Source organism: Mobula birostris, chromosome 2 (genome assembly GCF_030028105.1).
Source record: "Mobula birostris isolate sMobBir1 chromosome 2, sMobBir1.hap1, whole genome shotgun sequence".
NCBI lineage: Eukaryota > Metazoa > Chordata > Chondrichthyes > Myliobatiformes > Myliobatidae > Mobula > Mobula birostris.
This window is the reverse complement of record NC_092371.1, coordinates 146612015-146636227: the sequence shown is the minus strand read 5'-3', so window position 1 is coordinate 146636227 and position 24213 is coordinate 146612015. Positions and strand designations below refer to the sequence as shown.

Here is a 24213-nt window from a genome sequence, read left to right as displayed (position 1 = left end):
GTGTCTGTGATGCTGCTGCAAGCAAGTTTTTGATTGTATCCATACCTCACCACGCTTGCACATATGGAGTCATACAGTTAAGACAACATGAAAAAAGACCCTTAAGACTAACTGGTCCATCATGACTGAGAGGCCTCATCCAAGTTAGTCCCATTTGCCAATGTTTGGCCCATGTCCCTTTCCCACCCATGTACCTGTCTGAATGCTGTTATTGAGCCTGGCTTTAGCAACTCGTTCCACACGTGTTTGATCCTCTGTGTAAGAAAGTTGTCACTCAAGTTCCTATTAAATCTTTCATCTCTGACCTTAAACCTATGGCCCCTAGTTCTCAATTCCCCAACCCTGGGAAAAAGACTAATTGCGTTCACCCTGTCTAATCCCCTCTTGATTTTATACACCCCTATAAAATCACCTCTCAGTCTCCTATGCTGCAAGGAAAAATATCCTAGCTTCCCCCTATAACTCAGTCCCTCCAGTCCTGGAAGCATCTTACAAATCTTTTCTGGAATCTTTCCAGCATATATGATAATAAACTTGACTTAATGATGTCTTAATAATGGGGATCCTTTCATAACGAGATTGAAATGGATGAGTGCTGAGATAGTAAGTATATCAGGACTGTCAGGTCAATCATAAAAAAAAGGTGAGAAGGAATCTATCTTCACTCTCTTGCAGGAGGTTGTGTGGATCTAGGAGACCATGAGCTCCTCTTTGGAAATGTGGTACATGTCTTTGCAAGACCTTTGTCTTTCTGCCTCAGATAAACTGTGAAAACAACCTTGGCACTTCTTTGATTTTTCTCTCTTTCCCTGTGCAGTCTCATGCTGATCCAGATCAAATGGAGACAAAAGAGATGCTCGATGTTGGAATCCGGTGTGTAAAAAAAAACTACTGGAGAAATTCAATGAGACAGGCAGTATCATGGAAGGAAATGGTCAACCTTTTGAGTTGAGATTATTCTTACCTGGATAATGTGCCCAGATGAAGGGTCTCGACCAAATGCAGGTTACTTCCGTCAGTGGACGCAGGGATGCCAGCCCTGAGGGGTTTACTACAGGAGCAAAAATATTCATATGATCTGCCAGAAGTTCTCCACAAACAGAGAGATACCACATGTGGGTAGTTGGCTCAACTACAGGAACAGAGAAATACTCGACTGCACAGAGAACAAGGAAGAAGGGTAAAGTCAGCAGGGAAATTATGATTCAGTGTCTATCAGCAGCTAAGCTCCACAACGAGATGGAAGTGATAATGGAATGATCAGAATGTCAGCACACCATTGCACCATTGTCTGTCAGCTCCATGAGAGCTCACCTCAAGTGCCAGATCAGGACATTGATTATGATGGCACCAGTTCATCTCCCAGGCAACACTTCACCCATGGCCCACAGGTATAGGACCATCTTAGGCTGCTCTTGCAATTGGCCCTAAGCACAGGTCTGTGGGCAGACCATGTAGAGCACAAATTATTTGTAGATTATCAAAGATCTATGTGCAGGCTTGAAGAGAAAGGGAGGACCCAGCCTGCAGTTGCAGAGGCAAATGTAACGTTGAACTAAGATAATGAAACACTGAGGCATTTAACTCGATGGTCAAAAGACACCATTTTCTATTCATATATTATTTACACCTCCTTGCCCATTTCATGTCAAACTTTTTCAGAGTTTTGTAGTGTTCTTCATTCTCAGCTACATTGGCTACAAGGGTGAAAAGCTACCTTTGATATTGAACAACAGACCATTATGTACAAGCTCTTGATCACTGTTCACACCGGCATAGGGGAGTTCTGTACAGGAAAGCACATTTTGTATGGAGATCAGCAGGCATTAAGCAAGGCGCCATTCATCAGGAAGTACAGAGGTATTGCAACAAACCACAGCCGTCTTTGAATCAGGGACTTGTTCATTAATATCTCATTAGCAGAGCAACTGGAACTGTAAAACAGCATGTCAAGGCACACTATGCACCTTTCTCAGTTGTGTGTTGACCTCCAGTGATGGTGTTAATGTCACAAGTTTGGAGAGTATCATTTGGTTTACACTGGGAACTATGATATTCCTGGCTGTTCGTGAAAACCTTTTGTCTATAAGATAATCCCATTTTTCTCATCTGGACAACGGCTTCTTCTTCTCCTCAGCTGGATGTTGAAACTGCTGATCTTGAACTTGGCAAACCCTTGAGAACCTTCATCATCATCCTGCCTCTCTTGCACCCGCTGATCTCTGTACGGCAAGTATCCCATTGCAGTAAAACTTCCATAACTGCTGGACGGAGCCAGCATGGTGCTTTTGGACTAATGAAAGCAGGAGAATTTCATTATTAGGAGATGCCCCAACTCTCCTGTATGGTTTCCACTGCATTTCTGATCAGCAAGCGTAGTTAGAACATGAACTGATGTGAGAATCTGTAGAAGTACAGGGTGGCACATTAGTGTAGTGGTTAGCATAACTCTTTACAGCGCCAGTGATCGGGGGTCAATTCCCACTGCTGTCCGTAAGGAGTTTGTACATTCTCCCCTTCATCACGTGGGTTTCCTCTGGTTGCTCCAGTTTCTTCCCACACTGGAAGCACTGGAATGCTATGTTAGCATCGACATGCTGTTTCTAACCCAGCATATCCTCAGACTGTGGTGTTCATTGACATAAATGTTGCATTTCACTGTATGTTACAATGTTTTGATGTACACGTGACCAATAAAGCTATTCTTTAATCTTTAAGTAGGTAGTTATTCTTGTTACCCATGACAATCCCCCAGGGCTTTCAAAGTGTCAGTTAGTATGGATTCCTGTGATTATTAAAATCATAGGAACTACCATAAAGTATGACACCAATAAATTGTCTTCACATTCCACTCCCATCTAGATATTTTTGGTAGTGAAAAGTTTTAATTATTAATCATAAACAGTCAATGGTGGCCTGTTCTCATGGGAGACCAACAGTGCTAGTAAAACACACAGCAAAAGATGTCCCATTTTCCACACAGACATTAAGAAAACACTGTTGCCTCTACACAAATGAAGACCCTCACTGTGGAACTTTGCAGAGATGGGCATCCACCCTCTTGAAAAGTCCAATGGCTGGTAAGTTGAAAGTCACCACAACTTTGAGTTCTACAGGCATTAAAGAATGGCTGAATGACATCATTTAGAATGTCACATACCACACACAGTATTACAAGCTTAGGAAACCCTGTGAAGAAACTGCTCCTCAGAGAGATTTAGGAGCACTGTGGATTTCTGAGAATAGGTTCCATGCTAGATGTACATATTTGTGTCTTCCTATCTTGAAAGGCCAACTATTAAGTTTTGTAACTCCAAAACATAAAACTAATTGAAAGGAAAACATAGAGCCAGGAAATGTGAGTCTAACTTCATTTTTACTTCAAGCGAGGCACGCATGTATCATGTGGTGGTGTGATAACGTATGCCATTTACATACTTTTACAATGACCCTCGATGCATTATGTAAATAACAAATAATGCTTAATCAAACAATATATTTACAATAGTACTGAAATGTTAAATATGCAACACCGACCTTGTCTGGGTGACCCTCCAGGCTATCCTGAAACTATCAGTAATAGAGTGTAGCATGCAAGGTCATTCCTGAAGAGCCAAGAACTCCCTGGTAGTTTGAGTTTGGTGGCATGATAGCATAGCAATTAGTGTAATGCTTTACAATGTCAACAGCTACAATTCAATTCCTACAGCTGACTGAAAGGAATTTGCTTGTTCTCCCCGTGACTGTGTATGTTTTCTCCGGGTGCTCCATTTCGCCACCCCCCCCCCCGCCAAATTCTAAAGGTGAGTAGGTGAGTAGGTTAATTGGTCATGTGGGTATAATTGGGTGGTGCGGGTTCACTGGGCTGGAAGGGCTGTATTTCTAAATAAAATACAACCTGGTAATGCTTGCTAATGTGATCCCCTTTGTGTATGATGAATTTTCAGTTGCACAACACTGAATGAAACCAATACTGTGTGGTCCAAATTCTAGTTCGATATTGTTACCAAGTATTAACCTCAGTCAGAATGCTGCTTTGTGTCTCTGTGCTGGGAAGGTACTTTGCCATACAATAAAGTTAACAGATGTACTGGTGCTGCAGACATGGCTGGAGAAATTCTCCTGCTAATTTCTGTTCATCGGAATGGGAAGGGACAAGAGAAACAGATACAGTTACATGAGATTAATGTTTATTTTAAAAGATGCTGTAGGAATAAGTCCTTAATTGACATTGATAAAATGTTATGATCGAACTATTAACAATACTACATGGAACAAATTGTCATCTGAGGACACTCCACAGGAAACCACCAGGCCAAACACCAGTAAATATTTTCTGTGTTTTATAAACAATCAGAGCCAGACATTACCAACTGTGCAAACAAATGATCCAGTTTGCTCACAGCCCATTAACCTTTTCACTGACAATGTCACAAAGGTGTGATTTGAGTCAAATATCTGTGGGATGGTGTATAATGATGCTGAGGCATGTTGACCATTTGCACTGTTTCCTGCTGCTTCTTACCCACTTACTTGGCAACTGATTCCCGTGTATGTATCCCGAGGGACAAAACCTTATGAATCAAGATGATTGATCAAAGCAGTAATGACTATTTCCGGTTAATCTGGATTTCATACATAATCAAATTGCTGGGGACTCAATTTAATTGTTACACACATTGGGCTCAACTGATTAATATATCCTTCCTCTTGTTGACTTGAATGTAGTGTAAATGATTTTAAACCTTTCTCTTTTGAGTATTTGCCTCAGGCATGACAATGAAACCACAGCAACACACAGAATGCTAGAGGAACCTGCTGAAGGGGCCTCGGCCCAAAACGCTGACTGTACTCCTTTCTGTAGATGCTGCCTGGCCTGCTGAGTTCCTCCAGCATTTTTTACGTCTGCAGATTATTTGTGACTGAAACTACAGCAACTGCTTTTCAATAACAACCTGTGCTTTTAAGTCATGACATAATCGTGGGTTATTTCCCTGCAAGGAAATCCTGTTACTTCTTTACTTCCTTTGCTCCAATGGACACCTTGAAGTTTCAAGTCTCTGGTAAGTCAGTGGAAAATAGATGATTACATTAAATGTTCTAAAGACTGAAGACTGTTGTTAACAGTAAATGTGCCTGGAATATGGAACATAGGTGCATTGATGACTGCTGGCATGTGGCTGGTCTTGGTCTTTATCTGCCTGCCAACCTTCAGTTAATTATGTTTTGTTCAGGGCTATTCCTGGATCAGTGGAGGGTGCCAGGAAACCGCTCCCTGATGCGATTGTTTATTCTGTCGATTTGATGAAAGTGGTGTGGTGTCATGTTCACACATTTTCAGAAATTCCACTGTTGCCCTGCCTAACATCATTTCAGTTATTTATTCAAAGTGATGTAATTTTAATGGCATCAAAACTATCCTGACCAAGTATTTACCAGATTCTTGCAATGGAATCCGAGTAACATCTCAAAGCTAGCACTGCAACTACATTATATAAGTTATTGTGGGTACATTTTTGTGTGTGATGTATGTGAAGGCTTGTGTGTGTGTGTGAGAGAGAGAGAGAGAGGCTGTTTTCTGTAGTTATGATGGAGATTTATTAAACACCGTGATAATTAATTAAACTGCATCAAATTCAAAAGTTTGGACTTCTTTAAAAAAAACATTATCAGTAGAATGTTTTCAATCCTTCAAAGAAAAAAGTTGGCCAAACTAAAACACAGCAAAATTGAATTCAATGAATGCAAATGCATATTACTATATACCTACATAAACTGTAAATACGAGCACTATTCCATCTAAGCTGTGTGGGTTTGCAGCCGCGCTGTAACTAAAATGCTTCTGAGCACGTAGCCTTTGTTGCTGTGCAGCTGGAATTCAATACATTCAATGTGTTTACAATCACTTGGATAATAGATTTCCTGACAATGTGCTAAGAGCCTGTTGCTAATGCAAGCACAACCAATGTTGAATTTGAAAAGAGAATTTTGTATAACTGATAAAAATGACTCAGCTACAATTGTGAACTACAATGAAAATGTGGCCTCAAAAATATCGCTGCAATACTGTGACTTCAAATCTGTTGTTTCTGAAAAAGGTAAGACTAGTTCAATTAAGATGTTCACTGATATGATGTATTATGTGCTTAGAAATGAAGAATTAGAAAGACTGTCAATTCTTGTTGACATCGTTGGAACATTTCAAGCTTCTAGTTCTGACTGTGAATGTGGATTCGGTCTTATGAATTCAATCAAATGTAAATCCAGAAAGAGACTAGAAGCAGGACATTTGGATGATCTAATGAGGATTAAGAGATATCTTTCATCTGGATGCAAAATTAACCAAGACAGTGTTTATGGACAATGGATATGTTATAAAGACAGATGAGAAAAAGTTTGCGAAACGTGAAAGATTTTCTTTGATAGATTGTATTTCATTATACCCTTCAATTAATAAATAACATCAAAAGTATGTGATGTTTCAACTTCTATTCTAAATATTCATAGTACACATATTACACAAAAAATAACCCTTTAAAGTGCCATGCAGTTTTCAGGCTGTGTAAAAATTTCCTACTATGCAGCTGTAAAATAATTAGAGTGAACAATGTATATGACATTGGCGAGGTCTAACTTAGTGTACTGTGTGCAGTTCCAGTCACCTATCCATAGGAAGGATATCAATAAGACTGAAAAAGTACAGAGAAAATTACTAAGGATCATACTGGGACATGAGAACCTGAGTTATAGGGAAAGGTTGAATAGATTAGGACATTATTCCCTGGAGCATAGGAGAATGAGGGGAGATTTGATAGAGGTATAGGTAGGATAAATGCAAGCAGGCTTGTTTTCACTGAGGCTGTGTGAAACTGGAAGTAGGATTCATAGGTTAAGGGTGAAAGGTGGCATAATTCAGAGGAACTTGAGGGGGGACTTCTTCACTCACAGGGTGGTGATGGTATGGAATGAGTTACCAGCAGAAGTGGTGGATGCAGATTGATTTCAGCATTTAAGAGAAATTTGGATAAGTACATAGATGGGAGAGGTATGGAGGGCGCTGGTCGATGGATCTAAGCAGAATAACAGTTTAACATGGACAATGGGCCAAAGGGCCTGTTTTCAATGATGCCATCAATGATGATCATGATCAATGATGCCATGAACACTGTGAACAGAAAGTGAAATAAAACCATGGTTACATGCTTAATGTGTTTTAGCAGTTTTTCTCGTTTTGTGATGATTCATTATATTCCTGAAACAATGTGTAGTTAGAAGAAGCACCAACATGTACTCTGCAGGTAAATGCAGTGCAGGTATTGAATTGATTAGCTGCTAATTTTATGTGCAAACTATGAATAGTTTTATGTAAGCTAAGTATTCTTATACTAGCAACCATATCCTGGCAAAACTGTGCCTCTCTTGAAATTGAACCAAGCTCTCCCATGCAATATTTATGGTAGTGGTGTGGTGGAAGAGTTCAAGGTCAGATACTAGGCAAATAACCTCTTCCTTAATGTCTGTAAGGCAAACGAGATGGTTGTCGATTTCAGAAGAACTTACACCTTTCACAACACCCCCTTTATGATGCTATCCTCTGGCTGTAATGGAGAGTGTTCCTGTAGGAGGTGTCTCAGACTAGTGCACAAAGCAGAGTGTGCTCCCATCAGGATCTGTGCAAGGCTTTGCTTCACGTTTCTGGGTGTAAACCTCTTAGTGCTCCAGACCACTGTCACAAGTTTTTGAGGGAGAACCAAATGGCTGTCAGTACAAATCGCAGCCCTGGATAAGTGCAAGTAAAAAAGTGCAATACAGTTCCCAGACTTTAATCTTTCAGCTAGCACCAAGCATTCCAGAGTAGCTGGTTATTACTTTGATACACTGTCATGGTTGAATATCACATTGATGATCCATAAATATCTCAAGTACACATTTGTCATTGTCCAATAACAATTCATGTATTGCACATTGGTAAGCTCAAACAGAGTATCCTCAAAGTACCCTACTGAAAATCAAATTTCTATCCAGCACCGCAAATCAGTATTGGTTTATTATTGTCAAATGTGCTAAATAAGGTGAAAAGCTTGTCTTTCATACAGTTTATACAGATCAAATAATTACACGGTGCATTGAGGTAGAATGAAGTAAAACGATAACATAGAACATAGAAATCTACAGCACATTACAGGCCCTTCAGCCCACAATGTTGTGCTGACCATGTAACCTACTCTAGAAACTGCCCAGAATTTCCCTACTGCATAGCCTTCTATTTTTCTAAGCTCTATGTACCTATGTAGGAGTCTCTTAAGAGACCCTGTTGTATCCACCTCTACCACCATTGCTGGGAGCGCGTTCCATGCACCCACCACCCTGTGTGAAAAACTTACCCCTGACATCCTCCCCGTGCCTACTTCCAAGCACCTTAAGACAATGCCCCCTCGTGTTAGCCATATCAACCCTGGGGACAAAACCTCCGGCTATCCATACAATCAATGTCACTCATCATCTTATATACCTCTATTAGGTCACCTCTCATGCTCCATTGCTCCGAGGAGAAACGGCCAAGTTCACTCAACCTAGTCTCATAAGGCACACTCTCCAATCCAGGCGACATCCTTGTAAATCTAGCTGCTGCAGTGTGTACTATCTACAAGATGCACTTCAACAACACACCGAAGTCCCTAAGGCAGCACCTTCCAGACCCACGACCACTACCATTTGGAAGAATGAGAACAGCAGATACCTGGGAACACCATCACTTGGAAATTCCCCTCCAAGTCACTCATCATCCTGACTTGGAAACATATCGCTGTTCCTTCATTGTCGCTGGGTCAAAACCATGGAATTCCCTCCCTAACAGCACTGTGGGTGTACCTACACCTCAGGGACTGCAGTGGTTCAAGAAAGGAGCTCATCACCACCTTCTCAAGGGCAACTAGGGACGGGCAATAAACGCTGGCTTAGCTGGTGATGCCCACATCCTCTAAGTGAATAAAAAATATAGATCTCCTCTGCACTCTCTATGTAGTATCAACATGCTTCCTGTAGTGAGGTGCGCAGTACTCTAGGTGGGGTCTGACCAAGGTCTTATATAGGCTATGTCCACACTACACTGGATAATTTTGAAAAGGAAGCTTTTCCTCTTCATTTTGACCCTCCGTCCACACTAAAGCTGCGTTTTCATCCCCCGAAAACGGAGATTTTCAGAAACGGTCTCCAGAGTGAATAAATCTGAAAACGCCTAATATCCGTTGTAGTGCGTACGGGGTAAACGGAGAGATTTTAAAACGCTGTCATGACAACACCACAACAACAATGCTTTTTCTGCTTCTGCTTGGTACTGTGCAAGCACTGCCGTACGGTTGTCATAAAGTGCAGTTGGTGTGAACGGCGTGGGAGTTAAATTGTAAAGTGAGCTTTTTTGACTACTTAAAACTGCTGTCATGACGTGCTGGAACAGATAGCCGCAGCGCAACATTTCGTTGTTTTCTTGAACGCAACCCCCACATAACCTAACAATTTCAGAACAGACGGCAATGAGACTGAAACCAGAAGAGTTAGAAATGTACTCACCAAATAACTTGACCCATAATTTACTGAATAAATAAGTATACTCACTTTGCCCTATTTTCTGTCCTTGCTTGTATGCAAGTACTTCTCTGACAATAGAGGTGTGACAGCCTAATATAACATTGTATGGAAATGCAAGATAACACTGATGCAAACATGTTTTATACATTTAACAAGGTGCTTTATTAATGCAACAGAGTTAGTCAGTTTTTCAATGTTCGTCGTCAGCCAGATTATACTGTCCATGAACTCCCTGTCGGTTGCCTCCATATGCTCCAGTATTTGTTTTTTTTAGTTTTAAGTCCTCCTGCGCGAGAGCCAAGAGCAATTCCTTTGAAGTTTTTCTACTCTGTAACTGGACAAGTGCACCAAGTATATCGTTTCCTCTTCGCTTGTTTTCTGTATGTCCTGCGCGTGCCCAGTAGAGGAGTTTTGCCCAAGTATCCGTGTTGGTGTGGATAGAGATATTTTGAAAAACACTTAGTGTGTACGCCTGTCATTTTTACTTGAAACCAGCGTTTTCAAAATTATCCGGCATAGTGTGGACGTAGCCATAGCTGTAACATTACCTCACGGTGCTTGAACTCAACCCCACAGCTGATGAATGCCAACACACCATACGCCGTCTTAACAACATTGTCAATCTGTGCAGCTGCTTTGAGTGTCCCTTTGACATGGACCCCAGGATCTCACTGATCCTCCACACTGCCAAGAGTCTTACCATTAATTTTGCATTCTGTCTTCAAATTTGACCTATCAAAATGAACCACTTCACACTTACCTGAGTTGGACCCCATCTGCCACTTCTCAGCCCAGTTCTGCATCCTACCGATGTCGCGCTGTAACATCTGACAACCCTCCAGACTATCCACAACACCGCCAACTTTTGTGTCATCAGCAATCTTACTAACCTACCCTTTTACTTCCTCATTTAGGTCATTTATAAAAATCACAAACAGGAGGAGTCCCAGAACAGATCTCTGCAGAACAGTACCGGTCACTGACCTCCATGCAGAATACGAACCATCTACAACCACCCAATAACACTGCAGAATAAACTATAAAAGCTACTAAAAGATTCAATTGAAATAAATGATAAAGTGCAATATCATAACAAGGTAGATTGTGAGGCAAAGAGTCCATCTTATTGCACAAGAGATCTGTCTGTTCAAGTGTATGATTACAGTGGGATAGAAGCTATCCTTGAGCCTGGTGATATGTGTTTTCAAGTTTTTGTAGCTTTTGTCTGATGAGAGAGGGAAGAAAGGAGAAAGTCTGGAGTGGGTGGGGTCTTTGATTATACTGGTTTACTTACTGAGACAGGACTAAGCATAGAGAGAACCCTTAGAGGGGAGGCTGGCCTGTGATGTGCTGAGCTGTGTCCACAACTCTCTGCAGATCCCTCTGCAGAGCAGTCGCTATACCAAGCTGTTATGCAATGAAATCCACAGAAATGTCAAACTACCCATACTGGTACAGATTGTACACTCTATCTTTTACTTTTTAATACTTATTTTTCCATTATTGTCACTTTAGCATTTCTTGTTGCAATATCTCACTTTGCACTACTATACCTCGCAATATTCTGTGGCTTTGTGCTCATCATTGTATCTATTGTTGTATTTGTTATTACCAGTTATGTTGTTTACCCTCTGAGCTTCATGTGAGCAAGGAATTTTACTCTGCCCATGGATCCCAGATCTGTGGTAACCATTCAGAGTAGAGAATGCATGAAGCCACTCATTTTGGTTGCTAATGTCACTGATGCATGGGTGCCTTGACAAGCAAGCCATCTGTGATCTGCCTTATTCAGAAGGAGCCTGGAGCAGTACAAGGAATTAGTGGGCTGTGATGACTGTTTGCATCAAAGTTCATATCCCTAAGGGGAAGAAAACTCAGTATAACAAAAGCATTAATTGGATCCAATATCAGTAAAGTTTCAGTATTCTTTTTAGAAGGAATAGCCATTTAGTACCAAGAGTTGTAAGGATGATTGTGGCTCTGAGGCTGCTATGTTATTACTGAAGCAGACAAACCATGCCTGCTCTTGTCTTACAGAATCAGTTTGGAGAAGCCTTTGTAATAAATGTGATGATGTGTTCAGCTTCTGGAATTTTAGGATTCTAACTTCACCAAATGAATTCTTAGTGCCTACTGAACAAGAACCCACTCCTGCCCCAGATTCCTTTATTTCTTGGCCTCCCCAAAGCTCTCTCTTCCTGGCTGTCTCTGGGCCCAGCATACACTCAGTGGTCACTTAATTAGAATCCATTACCGCTGTAACCCATCCACTTCAAGGTTTGACGTGCTGTGCATTCAGAGATGCTCTTCTGCACACCACTGATGTAACGTGGTTATTTGAGTTACTGTCACTTTCCTGTCGGCTCGAACCAGTCTGGCCATTCTCCTCTGACCTCTCTCATTAACAAGGTGTTTTAGCCCACAGAACTGCCACTCACTGGATGTTTTCTTTTGTTTTTCGCACCATTTTCTGTGAACTACAGAGATGGTTATGCATGAAAATCCGAGGAGATCAGCAGCTTCTGAGATACTTAAACCGCCCCGTCAGGCACCACAATCTTTCCACGGCCAAAGTCACATCTCTTCCCCATTCTGATGGCTGGTCTGAACAACAACTGAACCTTTTGATCATGTCTACCGGCTTTAATGCATTGAGTTGCTGCCACATGATTGACTGATTCCATATTTGCAGTAACGAGCTGGTGTACAGGTGTACCTAATAAAGTGACCACTGAGTGTACTGTGCTCATTTAAATACCATCTACTGTTTCTGCAGACCCCAATTATCGGCGAGATCTGCACAGGACAGTAGAATCTCTTCTACAATCCCAACACTCACAGAAATTAGTAACGTCTTTGTATCTGGAACTCATGCTCTGTATTTGTACTGCCTGAATTGATCACTGCAGTCTTGAACATCACCAAAATTCCTGCTGCAACTTAATCGCAGGGTCCACCTATACTCTTGTTTAAGTGATTTTTCCAGAGAGTTTGGAGAAAGGAGTTCTGTTGAATTACTGCACCGACTTTCATGCTTATCATTTACAGCAGTAATCTGGTAAATGCATCCCCTAGTCGGCTTGCCAAAGCGGATGTGGCTGCAGCTCTTATTCATTTCAGTAGCAGGAGGAATGTCTTCAGATTATACTTCCAGCTGTTTCGAACAACCGTTTATTGCCACATGAACTCCCAAAAGTTCTATCTGTTGAAACAACTCACCCTCCCTCCTTCTCGCTGCAGTAATTTATAATCTGCGATAAAAGGTGGAACTTAGCAGCCCGGGTTTCTTGTTTGTTGGAGGTTTTATAATTTGCTCTTTTGCCCTCCCTGTAGCCTAGTTATCAACCCTGATCCCGTTCTTGGGGAAAATGAACTCTCGACCACCCTCAGAACCCCTAGCAGGTGTGTGGTCATTTTGTTAAATTTGCCTCCTGTTCGTGATGCCTCCCAAAGAGCAGCGAAGACAGAAGGCTGACTTTGATGGTTGTTTGAAAGCTCCTTTGGAGCATCTCGGCTTTCCGCTCTGGAGCATGCAGTCACCACATGTTTGCATAGCTGGGCTTTTTAAAACAGAAGCTCTGAAAACCTTTCATATCCTAAATCCATTAATAAATGTGGCATGGGGATGGTTTCCTACATCAGCAAGTGCTGCGTATGCAGCGAGTGGGACAGTTTAACCTCCTTACTTGATGTCCTGTAGAATGAGTTCTAAAGCACTTTCACATCTGGGCCTTATGATTGTATTCAGTTCGGAGCTCAGTAGGCATAGACAGGTTCATCGCCAATCCAAGCAGAGAGGAAATCCAAGCAGACCCAAGGAAGAACAGTGCAAAGTACAAGGAGGTGAACTATCTTGCTCCAATTACGTAGGTTGCCGGTGAGAGTTCATCTGGAATACTATTCCAGATCTGGTCTCTCTACCTAAGAAAATACTTGTAATTAAAGCAGTGTAGGATAGGTTCACTGGATCAAGTTCAGGCCCAGATGAAGGGTTCCTATCTGTCAAATTGCGTGTCCATTTCCCTCCACAGATGCTGCCTTATCTGCTGTGTTTTTTCAGCATCTCATGTTCTGGGTTGGCAGATTTATCATATGAGGCAAAGTTAAGCAGACTGTGTATGTGTTTTCATGAGCTTAGAAGAATATGAGCTAATGTAATTGAGACCAACATAATTCTTAAGGGGCTTGACAGGGTACATGTGGAGTTGATGTTTCTATTGGCTGAGGTATCTAGAACAAAGAGAAACTGTCTAGAGATAAGGGTTGTCCATTTTCCAGACTGAGACAGGAAGAAATTTCTTCAGTCATATGGTGATAAATCAGTGGAATTTAGTACTTGAGAGGACTGCATGCTCAGCCACTGAGTATATTCAAGGAAGAGATTGATAGGGTTTTAGATATTGAATAAATCAAGGATGTGATTTAATACAGAAAATGTCAATGAGATAAAAGATGAGCCAAGATCCTAGAGGAGCAGTCATAGAGGCCAAATGGCCTATTCCTGCATTTGCATTTTTGCTCTTATGTTAAGGAAGGAGTGGGAGAAGGAAGGTCTTAACTGAGCATTGCTACAATGATATGCAGCTCCAGGAGGAGTGAAGATACATAGAAACGTTCTTATTAGCTGCGGTTGAGTGGCTGTTGCTTGTGATCCAAGGCCGGGTGTGGAGACGCCCATGGTGGAGACAAGATGTGGTACCATTGGGCCAAGCATGTGCAGCTCATGTCCCACCCATTCATTCTTGAGAACTGAGTCAGAGGTGAAAATCTTCCTTCAGAGGGTAATAAATCTTCAGAATCCTCTACCCCAGAGGGTAGTGAAAACTGAACATTGAATATATTCTTGGCAAAGAGAGATGGATATTTGGATACAGATGATGAGAGGTTACTGGAAATCGGCAAGAAAGTGGGGCGGAAGCCAAGATCATGTCAGCCATGGTATGATGGATGAGAGAGTAAACCCAACATTACTGCATGTCCTATTACTAATCTTATGCCGTACATTCTTACTGTGCGCAAGAGTCCCATAACCAACAGAGGAACCCAACTAGTGTTATGTCCTAGTCTTCCATCTGCTGCGGCTTGGAACACAGACTCAACTAAACATGGTAGAAGGTGGGCTTCAGATAAGCAGGTTGTGAATAATGTCACAACTTTTGACTCAACTGCAAGTCCAAGATTCTGGTCTTGCTAAATTTTAAATGGCAGCAGTAGATCAAGTGTGCCATCAAGAACAATAGTAGATCAAAAGTGGCTGCATCAAAAACACAAGGGATACTGCAGGTGCTGGATATTCAGAGTCACACACCCCCAAAATGCTGGAAGTACTCAGCAGATCAGGTTGCATGTATGGAAAGGAATAAAGAGCTGACATTTTTAAATGGAAACCCATCATCAGGACTGGAAATAAAGAGGAAAGGAGCCAGAATAAGAAGTTGGGGGAGGGGGAGGGAAAGGAGTAGATAGGGTGATAGGTGGAGGGTGATAGGTGGAGGCAGGTGGGTAGGGGAGGGGATGATGAAGTGAGAAACTGGGAGGTGTTAGGTGGAAAAAGGTAAAGGGTTGAAGAATAAGGAATCTGATAGAGTGGAGAGTGGACCACAGGAAAAAGGGAAGGAGGAAGGGTATCAGAGGGAGGTGATAGGCAGGTGAGGAGAAGAGATGGGGTGAGAGGGGAGCCAGAATGTTTGTGGTATCAAGGAGTCTTGGTGGCAGGATTAACAAATAAAGTCAATGGGAATCAAAGAGAAAACTTTCTATTGGCTGCAGTTACACAAAGCACAAAAGAAAATACACTCGCCTCTCCAATCTCAGGTCATCACATCAGCAGTTTTCTAAGCCTAATCATCTTCAGCTGCTTCTTTTATTAAGTTAGACATGAGGATAATTGCTGAAGATTGCATGGTTCTATTTGCAACTTCGAAGCAGTCCATGCCTGCATAAGAAGTCCTGACATCATTCAGGCAAAGGCTGAGAAGTGACAAGCATCACCACAACTTCAGGATAGGATGAAATGATCACTTGCAAGAAGAAAGAGTTTAGCCATCTCCCCTTGACATCTACCAGAACTCCCTTCATGGAATCTGTCATTAACTTTATAGTGACTATTGGCTGAGATCTAATCTCCAGCAAATTTCTACAAATGTACTGTGAAGAGTATTCTGACTGGTTGCATTTCTGCCTGGTATGGAGGCTGTCTGCACAGGATCAGAAAAATCTGCAGAAGGTTGTAGACCTGGCAGCTCCCACATGGTCACTAGACTCCCCACCACAAAAGACATCCTCAGAAGCTGGTGCCTCAAGAAGGGAGCAGCCATTATTAAGGACCCTCATCATCCAGGCCATGCCCTCTTCTCACTATTACCATCAGAGAGGAGGTACAGGAGCCTGAAGATACACACTTAACATTTTAGGAGCAGCTTCTTCCCCTTCGCCTTCAGATTTCTGAATGGTCCAGGAACATGACCTCACTATTTTGCTCCCTTTTTGCATTATTTATTTATTATTATATTTCTTATCATAACTTATGGTAATTTTTTTGTGGATTTATTTCAAAGTTCAAAGTAAATTAATTATCGAAGTATGTATATGTCACCCTATACAACCCTTAGATTTATATTCATAACAGATTAATACTCATAATAGAATTAATGAAAAACCACACCAACTCGGGTGTTCAACTGTGCAAATATGAAAAGAAAGAAATAATAATAAATAAACAATAAATATCAAGAACGTGAGATGAAGAGTCCTTCAAAGTGAATCCTTAGGTTGTGGAAACATTTCAATGATGAAGTGCAGTGGAGTTTTGCACAGCTACAGCAAAATAACAAATTTCAGGGGATAGGTCAGTGATAATAAACCTGATTCTGTTTCTGAAATCTCCCCATCAATACTACGGTCACATCAGTAGACCATAGATTGACTAGCTGCCTTCCACAAGAAACATGTCAGGACTAGAATGGAATACTCTCCATTGACCAAGATGATTACAGCACTCTACAGTTTCAATATTATCCAGGACAAAAGCCGGCCACACGACTGGTACCCATATCAACACCTGAACCATTTATCCTCTCCGCTCTGGTATAGCTGTACCGAAGACCTCACCATCTGTAGTATGTGCTATTTCAACCTGTCTGGGCAGGGTGCTACCATAGCAGTTAGCATGATACCACTACAGTGCAGTAATCACCAATCAGGATTCAACTCCTGCTGCTGCTTGTAAGGAGCTTGCTTGTACTTCTCTTGACCACGTAGGTTTCCTCTAGGTGCTTCAGTTTCCACCCACTTTCCGAAGACAAATATTGAAACCAAAAGCGTGACAACACTTGCATGCTATCAAGCACAATCCTCTCTGATTTGATTTGCGGCAAACACAGCACTTCACTGTATGGCTTGATGGCTGGTTTGTATATCTTATTGAATGTTTGACAAATCTTATTGAATTTTTTGATGATGTTACTAGGAAAGTTGACGAGGGTAAAGTGGTGGATGTTGTCTATATGGACTTCAGTAAGGCCTTTGACAAGGTTCCACACGGAAGGTTAGTTAAGGAGGTTCAATCGCTAGGTATTAATAATGAAGTAGTAAAATGGATTCAGCAATGGCTAGATGGGAGACGCCAGAGAGTAGTGGTGGATAACTGTGTGTCAGATTGGAGGACGGTGTGTAGCAGTGTGCCTCAGGGATCTGTACTGAGTCCAATGTTGTCTGTCGTATATATTAATGATCTGGATGATGGGGTGGTAAATTGGATTAGTAAGTATGCAGGTGATACTAAGATAGGTGGCGTTGTGGATAATGAAGTAGGTTTTCAAAGCTTGCAGAGAGATTTAGGCCAGTTAGAAGAGTGGGCTGAAAGATGGCAGATGGAGTTTAATGCTGAAAAATGTGAGGTGCTACATTTTGGTAGGACTAACCAAAATAGGACATGCATGGTAAATAGTAGGACATTGAAGAATGCTGTAGAACAGAGGGATCTAGGAATAATGGTGCATAGTTCCCTGTAGGTGGAATCTCATGTGGATAGGGTGGTGAAGAAAGCTTTTGGTATGCTGGCCTTTATTAAGCAGAGCATTGAGTATAGGAGTTGAGATGTAATGTTGAAATTGTATGAGGCATTGGTAAGGCCAAATTTGGAGTATTGTGTACTGTTCTGGTCACTGAATTATAGGAAAGATGTCAATAAAATTGAGAGAGTACACAGGAGATTTACTAAAATGTTGCCTGGGTTTCATCTCCTAAGTTACAGAGAAAGGTTGACCAAGTTAGGTCCTTATTCATTGGAGTGTAGAAGGTTGAGGGGGAACTTGATAGAGGTGTTTAAAATTATGAGGGGGATTGATAGAGTTGACGTAGATAGGCTTATTCCATTGAGAACGGGGGAGATTCAAACAAGAGGACATGAGTTGAGAGTTAAAGGGCAAAAGTTTAGGGGTAACATGAGAGGGAACTTCTTTACTCAGACAGTAGTAGCTGTGTGGAACGAGCTTCCAGCAGAAGTGGTTGAGGCAGGTTTGATGTTGTCATTTAAAGTTAAATTGGATAGATATATGAACAGGAAAGGAATAGAGGGTTATGGGCTAAGTGCAGGTCGATGGGACTAGGTGAGAATAAGAGTTCGGCACAGACTAGAAGGGCTGAGATGGCCTGTTTCCGTGCTGTAATTTTTATATGGTTATATATGGTATATGTGATGAATAAAGCTTTTCTTTACCAACACTTCCCAGACCTGCAACCAAAAGTCAATGATAGCAAGTACATGGAATCCCAACACCATCAAATTTCAGTGTGTCCAAATGCTTCAAATCCTCTTCTCATATAAGTTGGGTCCTATTTTACTATATATTTGTTACATTTTCCTGTTACAACAGTTAAAAAGCAGTGGGTGTTCTTAAAGAAAATTGAAGGCATTTTGTTTCTGTTTTAGGCACCAGTTCTGAGATATGCCCTTAATCTCTCATGAACCATAATGGTCTATTTTTCATTCTCTTTACTTCCTGCAGCTTTTGGAAACTGCATTTAAAATGAAACAAACATTACTAATAGAGGATCTGATAGAAAGATCCATGAAGCACATGTGTGAATTCAGACAATTACGGAATCTGTCTAGAAGACAGGGTTGGATAGTTTTGTGCTGTTTGCAGACTTGCTCGTTCCAGACTGCTAGGATCAGCCTGCCTCTGTGAATTTTGCTTCACAACTGTCACATTGGGTTCAGCCTGCATTCCAGCAGATGTTTATATAACGCATTGCAAAGTGTGGAAAATTCTGTCTTTGAGCTTTTATGCTCTTTTACAAGGAATGTCAGCTATGGCTCAGGTGGGCACCGCTCTCACCTCTGAGTCAGAAGGTTCAGGTCTCACCCCTGAGACATGAGCACATAATCCAGTCTGACACTTCAGCCATGAGAGATTTGGCAGTGCAAGGTGTGAAAAGAGATGTTTTAGGCTGAAAATTCCTCTGGTGAATTTGAAGTTTCTCCCAACACTTTTCAAAGGCAAGTGCAACTTGATTAGTATTTATCATTCAACCAGCACCATAAAAAAAGCAGCTGATCTTGCATTGCTTCTTTGCTGATTTTGGGGTTCCCCTGAGCATAATTTACTGTTTCTACTGTATTACAGCAACAGCTACATTTCAAAAGCGCACTGTTTGCTGTGAAGAGCTTTGAGATAACCTGCAGTTCTGAAAATTCTTAATAAATGTAAGGTCATATTACTTTAAGACTAGTGTATATTTTCAAATCAGAAGCAATCCATGTTCCAGGGATATTATTATACCACAAATATATCAATGTCATGCACACTAAGTGGCCACTTATTAGGTACCTCCCATACCTAATAAAATGGCCACTAAGTGCATGTTCGTAGTCTTCTGCTGCTGTAGCCCATCCACTTCAAGCCTTGATGTGTTGTGCAGTCAGAGATGCTCTTCTGCACACCACTGTTGTAACATGTGGTTATTTGAGCTACTGTCGCCTTGAACCAGTCTGGCCATTCTCCCCTGACATCTCTCATTCACAAGGGTTTTTTGCCCACAGAACTACTGCCCACTGAATGTTTTTGTTTATCACACCATTCTCTGTAAACTCTAGGGACTGTTGAGTGTGAAAATTCCAGGAGATCAGCAGTTTCTGAGACAATCAAAACACCACAACTGTTTGCATAGTCAAAGTCACTTAGGTCACATTTCTTTCCCTTCTAATGAACAACAACTGAACCTCTTGATCATGTCTGCATGCTTTTAGGCATTGAGTTGCTGCCACATGATTGGCTGATTCCATATTTACATTAACAAGCAGGTGTACAGGTGTACCCAGTAAAGTGGCCACTGAGTGTACTATGCTCTTCTAAACACGATTTACTGTTCCTGCAGACCCCAGTTATCAGCGAGATCTGCATAGGGCAGTAGGATCTCTTCTACAGTTCCAACACTCACAGAAATTAGTGTCTGGAACTCATGCTCTGTGTTCTGACTGCCTGAATTGATAACTGATTGTACATGTGATGCAGGTAAAAAGCACTCAGATCTGCAACTGGATCTTCAACTTCCTCACAGACAGGACCCAGGCTGTAAAAACAGGGGACAAGCTACCCTCTACAATCACTCTGAGCACTGGTGCCCCACAAGGCTGTGTACTCAGCCCCCTGCTGTACTCACTGTACACCCATGATTGTGTAGCCAAGTTTCCATCGAACTCAATATACAAGTTTGCTGATGACACAACAATTGTAGGCCATATCTCGGGTAACGATGAGTTTGAATACAGAGAGGAAATTAAGAACCTGGTGGCATGGCGCGAAGACAATAACCTATCCCTCATCGTCAGCAAGACGAAGGAATTGGTTATTGACTTCAGAAGGATTAGCGGACCGCACGACCCAATTTACATTGGTGGTGCGCAAATGGAACAGGTGAAATGCTTTAAGTTCCTTGGGGTCAATATCACAAATGACCTGACTTGGTCCAACCAAGTACAGTCCACTGCCAAGAAGGCCCACCAGTGCCTTTACTTCCTGAGAAAACTAAAGAAATTTGGCCTGTCCCCTAAAACCCTCACTAATTTTTATAGATGCACCATAGAAATCATTCTTCTAGGGTGCATCACAACCTGGTATAGAAGTTGTCCTGTCCAAGACCAGAAGAAGCTGCAGAAGATCATGAACACTGCACAACACATCACACAAACCAATCTTCTGTCCTTGGACTCAATTTACACCGCACGCTGTTGGAGCAGTGCTGCCAGGATAATCAAGGACACGACCCACCCAGCCAACAGACTTTTCATCCCTCTTCCCTCCGGGAGAAAGCTCAGGAGCTTGAAGACTCGTACGGCCAGATTTGGGAACAGTTTCTTTCCAACGGTGATAAGACTGCTGAACGGATCCTGACCCAGATCTGGGCCGTACCCTCCAAATATCCGGACCTGCCTCTCAGTTTTTTTGCACTACCTTACTTCCCATTTTTCTATTTTCTATTTATGATTTATAATTTAAATTTTTAATATTTACTATCGATTTGTAATCCAGGGAGCGGGAAGTGCAGAATCAAATATCGCTGTGATGATTGTATGTTCTAGTATCAATTGTTTGGTGACAATAAAGTATAAAGCAACTACTTAACCACAAAATATATGAATGCGTCAGAATCCACTTTTTTAAGTTATTAAATGGCGTGTTAACTATAAAACTCAAATTTCATTTTGCATTTGTTAAGCAAAATCAACAACATTAATTTCATGCTGTGACAATTGGATTGAGCCTACTTGTGTTTCAATAGTTTGTATTTGCTTTTACTGTGTCTCCAGAAGCTAGCTAAAATAGACAAGCAAAAACACATTGCTAAGTTGGTTTCAGGTACAACAAAAATATTTGTCAGTAGTTTCCTGAGGAGAGAGAAATTTTTCTGCCTTTCTTTTTCGTTTCATCAGATCTCCAGTCAAGATGTTGCCAAACTGAGGTCTCTGTCGATGTCATGGCTCAGACAGTTGTTTTTTAGGTTCATAGAGATGGTTTGGAGACAATTCAGGGAGTTAAAGGTCAGGTGAGGATTTAAAGTTATGGGTATGGGGAGTTAGAGGTAATTCTAGACTCTGGTTCTCTATTCTGTGCTCTGTGTTTGAATGCCAATGACGATGTGGATGAGGTACATCCATAGATGGCAGTTGGTGATGGGAGAGACCTGTGAAGACAAGGGCTGGTCCAGCCTGCAGGAGGCACCTTAGGTATTGTGTGTTTGGATTTTGAGCCATGGAGTTAAAGGTCCCATTGTCAATGAGTTCAATTACAACATTTAAGAGACGTTTGTTTAAATACATGGATCAAAGGGATATGGAGAGCTATGGTCCAGCTGCAGGTCAATGAGACTAGGCAGAATAACAGTTCAGCACAGACTAGATAGGCTGAAGGGCCTGCTTCTGATCAGTAATGTTCTATGAGATCAGAGTTCGAACCCTGGAGCTCAGGGTGTAATCATTAGTGAATCTGGAGATTGAGGCCTGGAGCTTGGGATCCTGTCATTGGCAAGTCCCGGGGTTGATATCAAAGATCAAAGTCTGAAGGTTGATTGTGTTGGGTTCTGATGCTTTTGATCCAAGGCTCTTTCAGAATTTAAGACAGAGGCATAAAACCTATTGTTTCATGATCATTTTATTGACTAATAGAACAAAGAGATTTGAAAATGGGGAGAAGCAGAGGTCAAGTAGGGGAAGGAAAGGAGAAGTAAAGAATAAAGATGGCGAGCTTACGTGCACAGCTTTTCTTATATCCCATAGATAAGAGATATTTATTCAAACTTGTAGATAAGAATCAGAATCAAGTTATCACCGGCATGTGATGTGAGATTTGTTAATTTAGCAGTAGCAGTTCAATGGAATACATAATCTAGCAGAGTGAAAAAATATAATAATAATAGTAAATAAAATAATAATAATAATAAACAAGTAAATCAATTTCATATATTGAATAGATTAAAAAACATGCAAAAACAGAAATACTACATATTAAAAAAGAAAGTGAGGTAGCGTCCAAAGATTCAATGTCCATTTAGGAATCGGATGGCAGAGGGGAAGGAGCTGATCCTGAATTACTGAGTGTGTGCCTTCAGGCTTCTGTACCCCCTGCCTGATGGTAATAGTGAGAAAAGGGCATGCCCTGGGTGCTGAAGGTCCTTATTAATGGACGATATCTTTCTGAGACACCGCTCCCTAAAGATGTCCTGGGTACTTTGTAGGCTAATACCCAAGATGGAGCTGACTAGACTTACAGCCTTCTGCAGCTTCTTTCGGTCCTGTGCAGTAGCCTCTCCCCCACACTAGACAGCGATGCAGCCTGTCAGAATGCTCTCCACGGTACAACTATAGAAGTTTTTAAGTGTATCTGTTGACATGCCAAATCTCGTCAAACTCCTAATAAAGTATAGCCACTGTCTTGCCTTCTTTATAACTACAGCACTATTTTGGGGCCAGATTAGATCCTCAGAGATCTTGACACCCAGAAACTTGAAGCTGCTCACCCTCTCCACTTCTGATCCCTCTATGAGGATTGGTATGTGTTCCTTCATCTTACCCTTCCTGAAGTCCACAATTAGCTCTTTGGTCTTACTGACGTTGAGTGCCAAGTTGTTGCTGTGGTACCGTTCCACTAGTTGGCATATTTCACTCCTGTATGTCCTCTCGTCACCGTCTGAGATTCTACCAACAGTGGTTGTATTGTCAGCAAATTTATAGAGGGTATTTGAGCTATGCCTAGCCACACAGTCATGTGTATATAGAGAGTAGAGCAGTGGGCTAAGCACACACCCCTGAGGTGCACCAGTGTTGATCCTCAGCGAGGAGGATATGTTATCACCAATCTCCACAGATGGTGGTCTTCTGGTTAGGAAGTTGAGGATCTAATTGCAGAGGGAGGTACAGAAGCCCATGTTCTGCAATTTGTTGATATTCAGATGGCCTGTATTCAAATAATGCAATACCAAGAAGTTTCCAGAAAGAGACAGAACTGTAACCATTAGGGAATACTCTGAACAATTCCATATACATACTGTGACCACAAAGAAACATGCTAAACAGTTACATGTATGTAGCTAATTATATAAATACCAGCAGGCATAAATTATTATTCAGTCTAATCCAACATTCCTCCCTTTGATTCTAAGTCACATATTTAGAATCATTACAACTGAAAATTCAATGGCAGAAAAACTTGTGGTATCTACAAAATAAATCAGTATAAAATAATCAAAAACTACCTAAGTTATGGAAATATAAAAGGGTGTACATTCTTCAAAGTATTCATAGGATTTTGTCATAGTTAGGCAAATTAGTAGGCACACGTACATGTTTGAACTATTCTATTGATGATCACTCTTATACAAGTAAAAAAGGATGTAAGTTATGGTAAGGCATATTAATAGGAATAATATGATCCATAATATTGAGTAACCTCAGCTTCCAAGGCTTCAGTGAATCCAATCAGAGAAGTCCTATTCATCAGATTGATGTATTTTAGCTACTTCTTTATGAATATGATCAGATAAATCAGTTATATCTTCAGACTCAGTAGTATAACATTCCTGCCTATGCTCCCTCCTTAACTGCTAAGAGAAGATCTAATGCTATAT

The 24213-nt window shown here is 41.3% G+C and overlaps 1 protein-coding gene across 1 annotated transcript in view; it reads left to right on the top strand.

Moving 5' to 3' along the window:
* Nucleotides 1–5042: 5042 nt before the first annotated feature.
* LOC140209641 (uncharacterized) overlaps nucleotides 5043–24213 on the top strand; it is a 40183-nt gene continuing 21012 nt past the window's right edge. Inside the window, exon 1 of the transcript XR_011889037.1 lies at nucleotides 5043–5063. The gene's annotated coding sequence lies outside the window, so the exon portion shown is untranslated. The remainder of the gene's footprint in view (nucleotides 5064–24213) is intronic.